Genomic DNA, 14,532 nt, shown 5'->3' with positions numbered 1-14,532 from the left:
CAGTCACAATGCTGGAAGATACCCTTACTTGAAGATTATCCGATAACTTTATTACACAAGGACATGTAAAATGCACTGCCTCTTTCGTGACTTCATATGAAAATTCCAAATAACAGAAACTTTTGAAGGACATTCTTGCACTGTTTACGACAGCTAACTCAATTAAAAACTGCACAGACTCTTGTTGCAGTTCAGCTGTGTTTCCCCACAGGCTGTATTATAGCTCTCCAACCAGTCCCACAGCATTGAATGATGTCATGGGATCAGCTCAGCAAGATGAAAGGCATAAAGCGGAACCCGCTGGCACTGGGGAAAGCTTCCAACACACAATCCACAACGAGCACAGCTTGGGAACAAAAAGAAAAGAGAGAGAGCGAGAGAGAGAGAGGACTACAGATCCAGCCATTCAGCTCCAAGAATCATGTTTTTCCCCTCCTCACAACAAAAAAGGAGGGTAGGTGGGCTTATAGCGATGACTTTTTATTAACCGTATTTGAGACAAGAGAAAGGCAGAGAATGGAGCACAACTACCTGCTATAAAGAAAGTTCCTTCTCTCCAGTCTCCCAAGCACTGCCTTTGATGTATGGCAACAGATCACTGATCAGATTACAGGCACTGCTCGTCTCCCTTTGATCTGCGTGCTTAATTTTATTTTCCTGGATTTGAATTTTGCCTGGGCTTGTGCTGACATACTTTTTTTTTTTTAAAGGAGATGAAGGCATTTAATGCAGAAGCTCTGGCAGAGTGAAATTCAGTTGCAGAAAGGGTGGCTATTGGATAAACAACAGCATACATCAGGTACTGTATTTTTTAATTTCATATTAATCTTACAATGAAATGGCAGGCTGTTGGTTTTGATTTTTTTAATGAAACAAAAGCTAGCTTGAAAGTTGCATAAATGATATTAAACATCCATGCAGATAATTACAGTTTGAGAAAGGCATATGGTTGAATGTAGGAAATATTTTAACAACAGTCTTGTTTGGGGAATTTATTGTGCGATATTTTAATAAGAATAAACCTCAAAACATGGTTCAGAAAAGAAATTCAAAGCACTGATAGTAACTAGTGTTCTTGGTACACTCTGTGTTTTTCAATACACAGTTGGAATACATAAAAAAGTTACATATGTAAATCTTAAGAGTTGTTCAGGTTCGCTTAGTGAGTACATAAGCAGCTGAAATCTTTACACGTATGCATTCTCACAATTTCAGAAAATAAATGGAATGTATATTGAAATTATTTGAGGATCATGATCTGTACTTGTAACTCCATGCCTAGTTACCCTCATGCTATATATGCTTAGGGTTCCATTGCAATCGGGGGGCTCACCTCTAAACAAATGTGTTTAAAAAATGGAGTTGTCCATGAAGTGAAAACACTGAATTATAAACTGTATGTGTTAAATGAAGAGCACAACTACTTTAACTTTGCATGTTTACTCTGAATGAAGTCCCACATAATTCAGTGTAGCTTATTCGCTAATAAGCATGTTTACGCATTTACCTGGGAGTAAGTCCTGTTGAACTCAATGATACACTTCCAAGAAGTTATTATATGTTGTATCTTGTCGTAGCATTGAAGATTCTGGCTTCAATCCACGTGTCTGTGTGTTCTCCAGGTTCTCCAGCTGTCAGGTTCTCCAACTGACTACGGTACATTGTCAGGACAGCTCCATATACAGATGGAGATGCTGGAAGCACTCAATGGGCTAACCCTTGCATTGGCACAAAATCAGTGTGCACAGTTGCAATCCTATCCATTCAAGAAACAACGCATGCATGTCTCTGGGATGCAATGCATAATTATCATGGCAATTTATGGCCATGTTTATATATTCATTAAAAGTTTTACGTTTTAGTAGTAACAGCACAGTCCTAAGCATGTTTACTCAGTAAGTCCCACTGCATCCAATAGGCATTACTCCCTATGTTTAGGATTACAGACTAAGGGCCTACTAATCATAAAAGGAATATCATAAATGTTACTTTTATTTGTAAATAAGATTAACACACACTTCATTTATTTTATCTATTGCCTTTCATCTGATGATCACTCTTAAAAATCCACTCTATTCTATTTTGAATTTTAAACAGGAAAAACAATGTAGGCTATATTATATGCTTGTTCATATCTCCGTATCTTAATCAGACACTGCATACTTCAAACAATTTCAGGGTGTGGATTTTTTTAAATAAAGAGAATTAACAAATCCCAGTATTTTTCAACATGAGAGTAAAAGAAATGAAATATAAAGCAGATCACTAACTCCTGCTTAAAAAGAAAAGCAGCTAATACCTAAAACATGCTAACTGAGGATTAACTGCTCTTAACATATTTTAGTCTTGAACATCTGTTAAAGGGTTTTGGATGTTATGTTTGAAAACCCAGCCTCTCAACATGAGATCATGACCATATTTTTTAGGACTGATAATCTATACCATGACCTCTGGCTAAACATTTATATACTTTGAAGAATATTAGTTCTTTTATTAACTTAAATGGAAGACTTTCTGAAAATATGGTCCTCAATTGCTGGTGCTCTGCATGCCTGAAAACCGGATAGATGAGAATTTTAAAGAACTCATCCCATACAGTAAACTGGGATCAATTTAGGTCTCCAGATAGTTGTTTAAGAACCCTAATGTAAAGTCTGTCAATATTTTAAATGTCTTTTCTTCCTGCTTTTAGAGCTACAACTTAAAGACATGACTCCCATGAGGCTTTAAACAGATTCTGTACAGTTACCCAACTTATTTTTTTTAGAACAAGTTTACAGTATTTCCCCATTTCAATTTCTTTTATATCCTTATTTTATAACAGATTAGTATTCAATCTCCAAAAATTCAAAAAAAAATAATTTTTTCATCTTCTTACACTAATTTTATTGTCACAGGCACATTGTGATCAACATCAATATTGCTCTCTTAATTTTACTAAATTATATATTGAAGCAACAGTATAATCAGATACAGAAGATGTGCTGTGGTAAATTCAGTGCCTCTGGGATCTTCTTTCTTATTTACTAACCTATTGGAGTCACTTGCTATTACAAACTAATTTTCAATCCACCCACCCACAATCCATTCATGAAATCTATTTTTCCACAAGGCTGCTTTTGGCTATTATCAGGGCAATACATACAGTATTGAGCTTTTCCAGGGTTTAATTTTACATCAATAATCAATAATCTGCCCTAATTGACTGTTATAAGATTTGTCTAAGAGTATACGTCTAGCAACTTTTTCTCACAACCTCTTCTTTTGGGTCTGTAGGTTATTATATAAATATTTCAAAGACTTCTAATTTTATCTAATAGAGGTCTCTTGCTCCGTCTTTTCTTCCTTCAACAACTTTTCACTTTAAAAGGACTGTTTAAAATAGCCAAAATTCCTGTCATCAGTTTTAATTTATTCAGTATATTTAGAAGATAGTGGTGGATTATCAAATTCTCTAACTCTTGGCACATCAGCAATATTGATAACTAGGTTAGTGCAACCACATGTTAATATAGTGACCATTAATGACATAAACAATTTTATATGCCATATTTTCCTTTTTTGAAATGCAGCTGGCATGGAATTTTTAAAGTGAAAAAGTAGTAAATTGTCATTAGGTCATGTCAGTGGGATGCCCTCATTTTATTATAAATTACACTTGAATTTCTGAAGATATATGAAACAGGTGGACAATCTAAGAAGCCAGGTGTGAAATAAGCATGCCCTGTCTTTGCTGCAATTAATATCCCTTCCAATATTTCACATTCTAGAAACACAGTCACTCTGGAAACATACCAGACACTATCTAATACAAAGTTAGACACCCCTTTCTATTGATTTTAACAGGCATAAGTGAACTTGTCTATTGAATTGATACCTACAACTTTCACACACCAAGTAATAATCTCACCACAGCCACCAAAAACATTTGTAATGGTAGCTAAACAGAGTTCCAGCAAAATTCTAGAACCCACTCTAGAATTATTCTTCCATCACCAGCAACAATCTTTGGTTTGTTTGGTTTTTTAAAAAACAAAAAACCTCCTGTGTGACAATTAATTATTAGGAAAAAACCTCCAATCGGTGTCAACATATAAGAACAAGTTAAAAAATGTAAACCAGTTAAAATAAATCCTGGGAAAATAAGCCTACGCCCAACTTGATAGCAAGCTAGGAAAGCTGATAACTGGGGATGTTGTCACTTCTGAGAAGGCCATAGAAGGCCTCTGTCACACTTCACCCTACAGGGCATCCCAAAGAACCCCAAAACAATATCTTAAGGTTCAGTTATGCCAATGTGCTGGTCAGGTACCCTGATCCCAAGCCAGAAAATGCCTTATGTCAAGCACTTTGAATTGGGTCTGGAGACAAATGTTGCTCCAGATCTGAAAGAACATGAGCCCACCATCTTGCTGAAGCTAAGCAGGCCTGGGTCTGTTCAGTGCTTGGATGGGTAACTGGCTGTGAAATCACATGAGTTGTAAGAAGAAAACAAAATGGGATAAATTCTGCCAGTCTGTTGAGATCATATTCAAAGCCCTTCTGTGGTCCCAGCATCCCCTAAAATGCTTGGTTGGGAGAGGAATAGGACCTTTTTCATGGCTACCCCTGAAAATCTGGAATTCCCTCCTGTGGAAAATATGTCTCACCCTATCCCCACCTGCCACTGGCCTTATAGAAACTAGCAACATGAACCACAACAAAACTTCAGTTTAAAGAAGAATTTTGGTTTTTATATGGTGGTTCTGTTGTATTGGTTTTAACCTACTGCTATGGAATAACTTTTACCATTGCTGTTGGTATTATTGGAGGGGTTTTTGTGTTGCTTCTAACTGATATTTTTAATTGTTGTTTGATTTTGTTGTCAGCTGCCTTGAGCATTTGATAATGAAAGGCGGACTACAAATGGTTTAAATAAAGTCACTGCATACTTAGAACTCCTCAAAGTGCAGGATACAAATGTGAAAGGTATAAATAACTAGATATGTAGGCAGAATAACCAGAAGCAATGTAAAAAGCAAAAGCATAACATAAAGAAACACAGTGCAGCATTCTGCCACTTTAAAAAACCCGCTGGTGGTTTAGTCTTTCATGGGCCTGATTCATACAGGATTTAATAATAATACCTGGCACTTATAATACTTTAGACTTCCAAAGCACTACACAAACATTCTTTAATCCTTTGCACAATGTTTTCAACAAAACTGACTTCAAAAGCCACATGTACATATACTATTTATTTACTCAACAGATGGGAGCAATTATTGATTCCTTCCTACAATCAAACTGTCTCAAATAACACCATAAACATATTTTAGGACTAGTAGAAGTAAAGATTACTAAAACACTCTGTAATATAATATTGACATCAGTTTCCAACAGCTGTCATAACAAGTACAGATCTGTCTTTAGACTCTAACATTTAGAGCTGTCTCCGCCATTGAGCTACACAGATAATATTCTATATACTTCTGCTTTCTCGTAAGGGTCAGTTCAGTTAACATCTCAAATAGATCATTCTTGCTTTTCCACAAGTGATTAAAATTAGGCAATAAAGTGGAACAATAACAGGCGAGTAAGCTTTGCTGTTACACTGAACTCTTCACCAGATATAACAAAGAGCTGGTTTGTTTTCTACAACTCATACAGGACTATCAATCCACTGGTCTATCAATATACTTTTTAGAATCTCAAGGAATCATTCCCTTTTTCCTAAGCTCATGGGTGACTAGCCCTTACTCATGTAGGCAAGAACGCACTACACCAACAGAAGGGAACATCCAATGTTTCCTGGTAGAAACAGCTGCTGCTTCCATAGGATGGCTGCAGGGATTAGGCAAGCAATGGTTGTCACTGCTTCTGATAGTTCTTCAAGTTATCTCCCTCTAAAAAGGTACACCTCTAGCACACCTTGTCTCTTTGAGTAGTGCAATGGAAAATCTGCAGAGGACCAGCCTGTTAATGTGGGAGATGAAACACATATTCAGTGCAATTATAGTTGATTCAGGCCTCACCTGTGCAAATGCCATATGTAACATGTAGCTAAAGTGTTCAGAGTACAAAAATTGACAGAGAAGCCTTGAAGTAATCACATCAGGTCTGGTCTGAAGTAAGAGTGGGTGCCCTAAATGGATCTGAATATGCAAAACACTCAGAGAACCCTGAGCAACCTTTGAAATGAAGCCTATGGAATATTATGTATGTTCTATGTAGGGTACATTCTTCATTCACATAGGGTAAATAGAAAGTACAAAAGGGATTGGGAGGGTGAAGGCAAGAGTCATGTTCAAGGATACATTGTCTTCTGCAGGGGTTACATAGCAAGCACATAGCTTTCCCTAAGAAACAAGTTGAAATGAAAAGGATTTCCTGAAGGCAGAATATCTGAAAACCACTGCATCACATGAAGAGTCGGGCATATGCAAGGTATTTCAGTAGTAGCAAGTGACTGACACTTTAATCCCAAAGACTGATAGAAAACAACACGGCAATCGGAGTCAATTTCTCTTTGCTACTCCACAATGAAAGATATAATATTACCAAAGAGAGTCAGTGATGGCGTTTCTGTCCTAGAAATCCAAATGCAAATTTGCACTAGCACAAAAACTTTGTAGATGGCCCTGTATTTATGCACTATGGCTAGTTCACTAGCTTTAGCGATACATGCAGCAGTGAGCAATACTCTTGTTCAAAGCACAACAGTCGTACTGATGGTCCCAGGTGCATTTTCAGTTTAAATATATTACTGCACAATCCTATGCAAGTCTTATACAGCAATGCCAACCAGGCAGATATGCCAGTATCACCTGTGTAAATTCACTTGCATCCTAACTATTCAGAGTTTGTAGAGCAGGTGCAATGTGGACTTTCATTTTGTTCCTTTCCATTGTCTCCTATATGGTGAATTCTAGTTACACCTGCATTTTTGGTAGTTAGGTTATCCCAAGCACCACAGGAAGAACCAGTAAACAATTACGATGCAGCTTAACTGTATCAGAAAAGCACCCAGCCAATTTGGTTGCCAATAAATATTCCTGAAGACATTTTTGAGATCATGGTCTTTCCAACCAGTAGCTTTGTTAATTGTCTTACTTTAAATGTTGTGATGATCCTATGCCTTTTTAAAATATGGTTTTGGGTAGTGGGGGGTTATTAGGGTTGTTGTTTTTATTTTGATGATGTATTTTGTGGTTTTATATTTTGATTTTATTCCGTTAAGTGCCCCAAGAAGTCGGGGTATAGGGTTGTATATAAATTCAATTAATAATAATAATAATAACCCCACTTCCCACCATCCACATGCCCCTTTTTGTCTGTTTACACTGGCATGATTTGCACCAGCTTTCTTTCAACTGGCATAGATAGATAAAACTGGAGGTGGGGGGGGGGAGGTAGCAGTGAGAGAAGAGAGATAGACATCCCCTCCTATATCCCATCCCTTCCTCCCGCACTACTCAGAAGTAAATCTGACTCTGTATACAATGGGCTTACTCTCAGGTGCACTTACATAGGATTATCATTGCGGCAAGAATTATATCTTTATATTGCTTTTAATTATCACCTGCCCCAGGAAGATGACCTTTTCGAAATGAAATTCGCAAGGCTGCGTTGCAAGATCAGAAATACCGAATATAAAAGTGGTAGGCAAGGGGTGAAGGGTGGCGACGCACAAACGACCGATGCTTCATGCAGCCCACAGCACAGAAACGGCTCCCCGCTCCCCTTTGGCTTTTAATTTCGTGGCGGGGGTGGGGGAAGAGAGCAGGGGACCCTTATCAGCCGCACTCAGTAGAAATCATACCCCACCACATACCCGGCTATTAAAACTCCCTCCTCTGGCCAAGCGGCGCGTGGGGGGCAGGCCCCAACGGCTTTTCCCCCTCAACCGTCACCGCGTCCGCCTCGAGTTTTAAGCGTTGCCGCCTCCCGGGAGGGTCACGTGGCGCGACGGCCTGCGATTGGCCCGTGCTTCCCAGCGCTGAGAGGGAGGTGGAGCGGCGGGTGGTTGCCTAGGCTACGAGAGGGAGCTGCGGGGCAGAAAGAGAGGCGGCGGGTGGGCTGGTTGGCTGGCGGAGGCGGAGGAGCCGCTGTGGGGCTGGATGGGAGCCTCGCGCAGCGGCGGCGGCAGCAGCAGCCGGTGGCGGGCGGCTGGCGTAACTTTTAACGGTCACGGACACCCCGCCGCCTCTAAGCTTTTTTTTTTTTCCTGGTGTGTTTTGCTTCGTTCGCCGAGCCAAGTTCGCCGAGCCACGATGACGGTGAGGCACCCGCCGCCCTGGAGCTGAGGGAGAGGGATGAGCCCTTTTGCTTTCGCGAGGTGGCCAGAAAGGCGTCGGCTGCAGCGGGGCTGAGGGAAAGACGGAGGCGGGAGGGAGGGTTTTATAGGAAGGGTTTGCCTTGGCTGGGAGGCTGAGGGAGCAGTCAGCGCCGAGAACGTGGCTAGCTGCTCGATATTGGGATTTATTTCCCAACTTTTGTATGCCGCCTTTCTCCCGCTGCGCAACCCAAGGCGGAATGCACGCGGTGTCCAGTTCTCCCGCCCGGGCGCTGGCGGTACCTCGTCCCGCTTAGCCCCCTAGAAGGTGGTGGGTGGTCGTCAGACCATGCTTTCTGATTGTGTTATGCCAGCCAGGGGAGGGATGGTTTCAGTACCCCAGGGTTGTTTCAAATCTGTTAAGGTCACCTAGTGAAAGCCTTGTTTGTGGTGGCGCCCTGACTTGAGAAGTCCCCTCCCTAGGGATGTTTCCTTAGTTATACTTGACTTCCTCCTCTTATTATGAACTTTTAATTTCCGACAATGTTTTTATATGGCTTTGCTATTGTAGTGCTATGGCCTTACTATTGTTCTGCTGCGTGGTTTTGTTTTTGGGGATGTGTTAATGTTTAACCCCAACCCCCCCACAGCAATCTGTAATTGTAAGATGCTCTGTGGGTTCTTATGCCCCCACCTTTCAGTTATATGTGGGTACAATCCTGTGTGTGTTTTCTTGGTATTAAGTATCAATGTGCCCAGTGGGGCTTGCTTCTGGATAAGGATTTCAGTGTGTAGCTCTTAAATAGTTGAAACCCTGGTGTGTCAATGGAGTTTGCTGGTGCTGCCTGCTGAATTCTCACTTAAAGTTGCTCTCTTTCCAGTCAAGAGACTCTGAGTGGAATTGTCCTTTCTTCTTTTTACTATGCTATGTGTCTCTTCTGCCCGTAACAAACAAGCCTAAAGAGGAAAATATAAATTGTACTTACAGAATTATACCCACTCAAACCATGGCTGTCAATTCACAGATGAAAAGGCAGGTCTTAAATACAGAATATTGGAGTATGGGTATAACTATGCTATCAAACAAGATAGATGCTTAAGAACAGATAACTTCAGAACTTTAATTTAAACCCAAATGCCTGGATGGAGACCAGAAGTGGCAAAATTACTTCAGGCAGGTTCAGATACATGAAGCATTATTTGGCTTTCCAAATGGGACAGTGTTGCAACCAGATAGCAGATAGCCCTCAAATAGTGCAAATTAGCAAAATTGTGTCGAGGGGTAACAACAACCGATCCAGTTGGAGATTTTGTAGCACATAGCCTCCCAAACAGGTGGCTTCAAATCGGGCAGTTTCTCCCATGCCAGATGTCCACTGGGAATGGTGTTGGTGGATGCGGAGAAGACCTTTAACTTAGTGGAATAGAGAGACCAGGAATATATGCCTGTACAGAAGAAATTTTACCAAAACTTCCATAGGTATGGTATACCAGAGCTATGGCGATGGCAACAACAAACCCATGGTTTGAGCTTAACAAAGATAACAGACATGGGTGCCTTCTGTTCCTCTGCCCTGTGCCTTAAATTGAAGGGTTCAAAATAGTTGACATTTAAAATAAGCTCAAATATGCACATAGATGTTGCTGATATACATGTGCAACCTCCCTTACTTTGAATGTTGAATTTGACAAATTCAAAAGTATCTCTAATTATAAAGTAGCCTTTAGTAAATCAGCAGTAATAAATGTTACTACTTCAAAAGTAAGAAAGAATTGTTTGAATATAAAAACAAAAGAAGAGCTTGCTGGATCAGGCCAATGCGCAAGGTTTATACCTTATTTCGTGGTATGATAAATCATGATAACAGCTGGGAGTGTATGTTAACTGGCAAGAACTTTACCAGTTGAACTGTAGCCCATTATACACTATGTCAGAAAGGGATTTGAAGCACTGGCCTTTGAAAAAAAAAATCTGCTGGCATGGATTTACGTAATAGTAAGTACACGTGTTGCCAAGGCTGCTGAGTTTTTTCCTTTGCCCTTAAGTTGTCAGGAAAAGCCTTAACAAAATAGTAGTGCTTGGTTAGCTATTTTGTCTGTGCTGGTAAAAAAAATAAATCAGACTACATAGAAGTAAGTTCTAAAGGTCTGTGGCTGTGTGGGATCTTGATGTTCCTTTTTTGGCTCAATATGCTGCTTGGCATTACCCTTAATTGCAGATTTATTAGAAGTTGATTCAACAATCTGCAATTGACTCTTTGCCTTTGGATGTGTTGGTGTGGTTAGGGAGAAAAGACAGACCTCATATTTGCCAAGTCACCCATTCATTTACCTTTCATTTCTGGAATGGGTTCTCATATTTAACCTAGTTTATTGGAATTTGGAAATATGGGGGAGTAATTCATTAACTACCTAAAAAACTTTATTTGTTCAAAAGACCTTTATACTTTTTAGCATAACAAAAAGAGGAGCAGAAGTCTTTTGCCAATCTATCAATATAACCCATTAATATATTTTTCATGTGACCCCATATCAGAGCTCAGGCTACTTGAGATCTACCATCCCAAAGTGTAGGAAACATGTGGTAGGGTAGACATGTTCTTCCAGATGTGCTGGGAATGTTTTTTAAAAAAAATGGATTTAGAATTGGCAAAATGGGAAAATTTTGAAGTCTTTTGTTTATAAAGAGTGTAGATTCATGCAATTCTATATTATTGACACTGGCCATCTTCTGCACTTGCATTGTTGTTGTTGTTTAGCCGTCTTATGGTATTCTTTTCCCCCGTGGTGCTCAAATAGTATGGATAAGTGGAGGTTCTAATCTTTTCTCAAACATAAGGATTGCCTGGGGAAAGTGTGAGAGGTTTATCAAAAGCTTATGTGTCAAGGAGGCCAGGACTCAATAGTCAAGTATCTTTTTATTATACATTGTTCCTCTTCTCTTTGCATGTGAAATCTAAAGAAAATACATTGGTGATATGAATGTAGGAGCCTTTATTGATGTCAAGTTTGTGCAACTAGGTTTATAAGTTGAGGAGGCTGGGGGAAGCAGATAGGAGGTGCTGAGTGGGATAGATTAATGCTTTATTGATTTATTACACGTTGTATTTTGCTAATTGCAGAAGCTAATCTCCATGACATCTGTTTATATTTTCTTGTAGCTACATAAATACGTATTATGTTATCCACCTGAGCTGTTTGTGTTGTGTTGTGTTGTCTGGCTTATTAGATCCATAGTGTTTTCTTTGTGTTAACTGTATGTAATTGACATAAATACAAAATATATTTGCTGTAAAGTAAGATCAGGAAATGCATACAGTGAAATTATACCAAATTACCAAACATGAATACCTGAAATTAGATGATAGCAGGAACATTTTAGAGTGACAGTACAGTAATTTCAACCATTTCAATTTATGATTTCAGTGTAGTTAAGCCTATCCAGAACACTAATCAAGAAACAGTACAGCCATAACAAACTTCCAATACATTTGAAGTTGCTCATATTTACTGTTTCCTCAACAGTGAAACCTATTCCCTGTTATTTAGCCCAGGGTTTTCAGAACTAGGGGGACTTTAAAAAAAAATATTTTGTGATATGGTATAAGGGTCTAATAAATAATAATAAAAAATTGCAATCCCACTGGGAATGCCAAAGCGTTTGGGCATCCCTAAAATAGCTCTTTCTTGAGATCTAAACCACTGAGCCTAGGGCTTGCCAATCGGAAGGTCAGCAGTTCGAATCCCCGCGACGGGGTGAGTTCCCATTGCTCGGTCCCAGCTCCTGTCAACCTAGCAGTTTGAAAGCATGTCAAAGTGCAAGTAAATATGTACCACTCTGGTGGGAAGGTAAATGGCATTTCTGTGCGCTGCTCTGGTTTCGCCAGAAGCAGCTTACTCATGCTGGCCACATGACCTGGAAAAACTGTCTGCAGACAAATGTCGGCTCCCTTGGCCAGTAAAGCGAGATGCATGCCGCAACCCCAGAGTCATTCACGACTGAACTTAACTGTCCGGTCCTTAAAGGTCCTTTACCTTTACCTTTTCCTTTTTATCCTAGCTATTATGCACTGCTTAAACTTGGGGTGGAGTGGGGGTTTTGCATCCCCATCTGTTCATTTAGAACTCCTGGGTAGCCTGAGGACAATGCTAAGTGGAAAAACAGACTCTTCTCTTCTCCCAAATCTGATTCTCCAAATAAGATTTCAGACTCCTACAGATGCTTTTGATTTTAAGAAATTAGGGTTGGCATACACACAACTTATATGTAAGCTATATTTTAAGCTTAGTTGCTGCTTTTGAAACTACTTACCCCTGAATGTTCTTATATATCTATCACACCAACTTGGTGAGGTAGGTAAGGCTGAGAGACTGTGACTGGCCCAAGTCAGTTTCACGGCTTAGGGGTTTGAGCCCTGATTTCCCCTGTCCTGTCCAATAGTCTAAGCACTGCACCACTTACAAATAGAAATGCAGTAATAGTAAAGCAACAAAGAGTAGTTAGCTTGAATAGTTAGTCGTATTATTTTTACTTATTTATTGCATTTATACCCCACCTTTTATCCAAGGAGCTCAAGGTAGAGTACATAGTTCTGCCCATTCTTTAATCCCATCAAACCAGGTGGGGGTAGCTGATGGATCTCAAACCCTTGGTGAGTTAGGGACTTCTCCTGTTTATGAAGACAGTCTCTGGCAGATTGAGCAGACAAGCCCAATAGTGGGTCCAGTGGTCAATAAGGTGGTTTCTGCACTTTCTGTAGAGGGAAGTGAGGGGCAGATGGGGTTTGTCACCCTGGGAAGGTAGCCCATCTAGGAGAAGGAAAACAATGATCCTAAACCTTGCAGGATAACTTCAGAAGAACAAAAGGCTAAGAAGTAAACCCTACACAAATCTGGAGTGGAGTCCCTAAGATGGTTGGATGGTGCCTCCTTCCAGCAACTCCTGCAGCCAAGCTGGTGCCAAATGTATTGCTCTGCTTTCCTTTGGACCACATCAGCGAGGCAGGGGAGGAGGTGTCTTGTCGTCAATCCAGGACTTCCATACATACTGCCCAGGCTTGTGCTCTGGAAAGGTCACTTCAGTGCTGCTAACACAGTTTGACTTCATCCCTGGAGGCATACTCCATTGTCTATTGAGATAGATGGATGCCAACAACCCTGTGAAGTAGGTTAGCCTGACAGGCAGTGACTGTTCCAAGGTGAGCTTCATGGTTGAGTGGGGTTTTGAATCCTGGTCTCCCTGGTCTTAGACCAATAAACACCACACTGGCATGGCATGTGGTACTTCAGCTTTGTGGGGAGATGAATAGAGGCAGGGGGATTGAACATGTCAACTTAATACTACCACCCTCTACACTGCTCTCTCTCTTTGTCTTCCCTACCCAGTTACCAAAAAGAAACCTAGTTTGTAAGGCAGCAAACTATATGTGACATACCTGGGACAAAGTTCCATTGAACTTGTGGGGCTTGTGAATGTATTGCATAGGACTGCACTGTTAGTTCCTTGAGGAAGAGATCTGTCTTTGCTTCAACTTTGAAAAGTACTACGCATGTTGACAGCGCTATGAAAATAATTATAAAAACCTTACAGCCTATTTGTTTGCCTATTAATTTTCTGCATGCACTGCAAAATAATGTTATTATTATTTATTGAATTTATATCCCGCCCTATACCCGGAGGTCTCGGGGCAGTTCACATCCTGTGTTAATACTGTTAGTAATATGGGATGTACAAAGTTTTTAAAATACTTAGTGACCATTTTTTCTAAAGCAATGTAATGGAATAACAGTTTTTAGTTATTCTAAACCATACAGAATGAAAATGAGAAATAGAGGTCCAACTTCATGGAGTCTGACTGGATGAAACAATAGGTGTTGTAGTTTTAAACTGTTGCATGTTTACATATGGAAAAACAAAATATAATGCTGCCCACCACAACATGCAGACTGATGTATGTTTTGGAACTTGGTTTAAAAGTTATGAAGGATTATGTATCCCAGATATATAGCTACATTCACATTAAAATTATTCTCTTGTTATACTTAAAACAAACTTGGGAGATACTTCTCTTTAGGCATCCATGTGCGTATATTACTGGCTGCTATCAGATGTGGATGGGGACAGATCACAACTTAAGTTAGGATTTGGACAATTTAGCAGAAACATTCATTTCCTTTGCAAAACAGTATTTTCTAATGAATGTTTTATGTTGATGTGGCTATCCCTTGGTAGGAGAAAAAGTTTTTATATTGTTAATTAAAACTCATTATTAATATTA

General features: G+C 39.8%; 1 protein-coding gene across 9 annotated transcripts in view; it reads left to right on the top strand.

The window, feature by feature from the left end:
* Window positions 1-307: 307 nt before the first annotated feature.
* The window catches only part of TNFRSF19 (TNF receptor superfamily member 19), a 56,797-nt gene continuing 42,572 nt past the window's right edge, over window positions 308-14,532 (top strand). Inside the window, exons 1-2 of one of the 9 annotated variants that reach the window (XM_083498955.1) lie at window positions 308-454; window positions 711-799. The gene's annotated coding sequence lies outside the window, so the exon portion shown is untranslated. Of the gene's footprint in view, window positions 455-476; window positions 800-6,321; window positions 6,427-7,989; window positions 8,259-14,532 lie in introns of those variants that run through there. The other 8 variants (XM_083498961.1, XM_083498962.1, XM_083498957.1 and 5 more) reach the window with 8 other exon arrangements.

The sequence above is a fragment of the Podarcis liolepis genome, assembly GCF_965112155.1.
Source record: "Podarcis liolepis genome assembly, chromosome: 4".
NCBI classification, from domain to species: Eukaryota; Metazoa; Chordata; class Lepidosauria; order Squamata; family Lacertidae; genus Podarcis; species Podarcis liolepis.
This window is presented reverse-complemented; position numbering and strand designations above follow the sequence as displayed.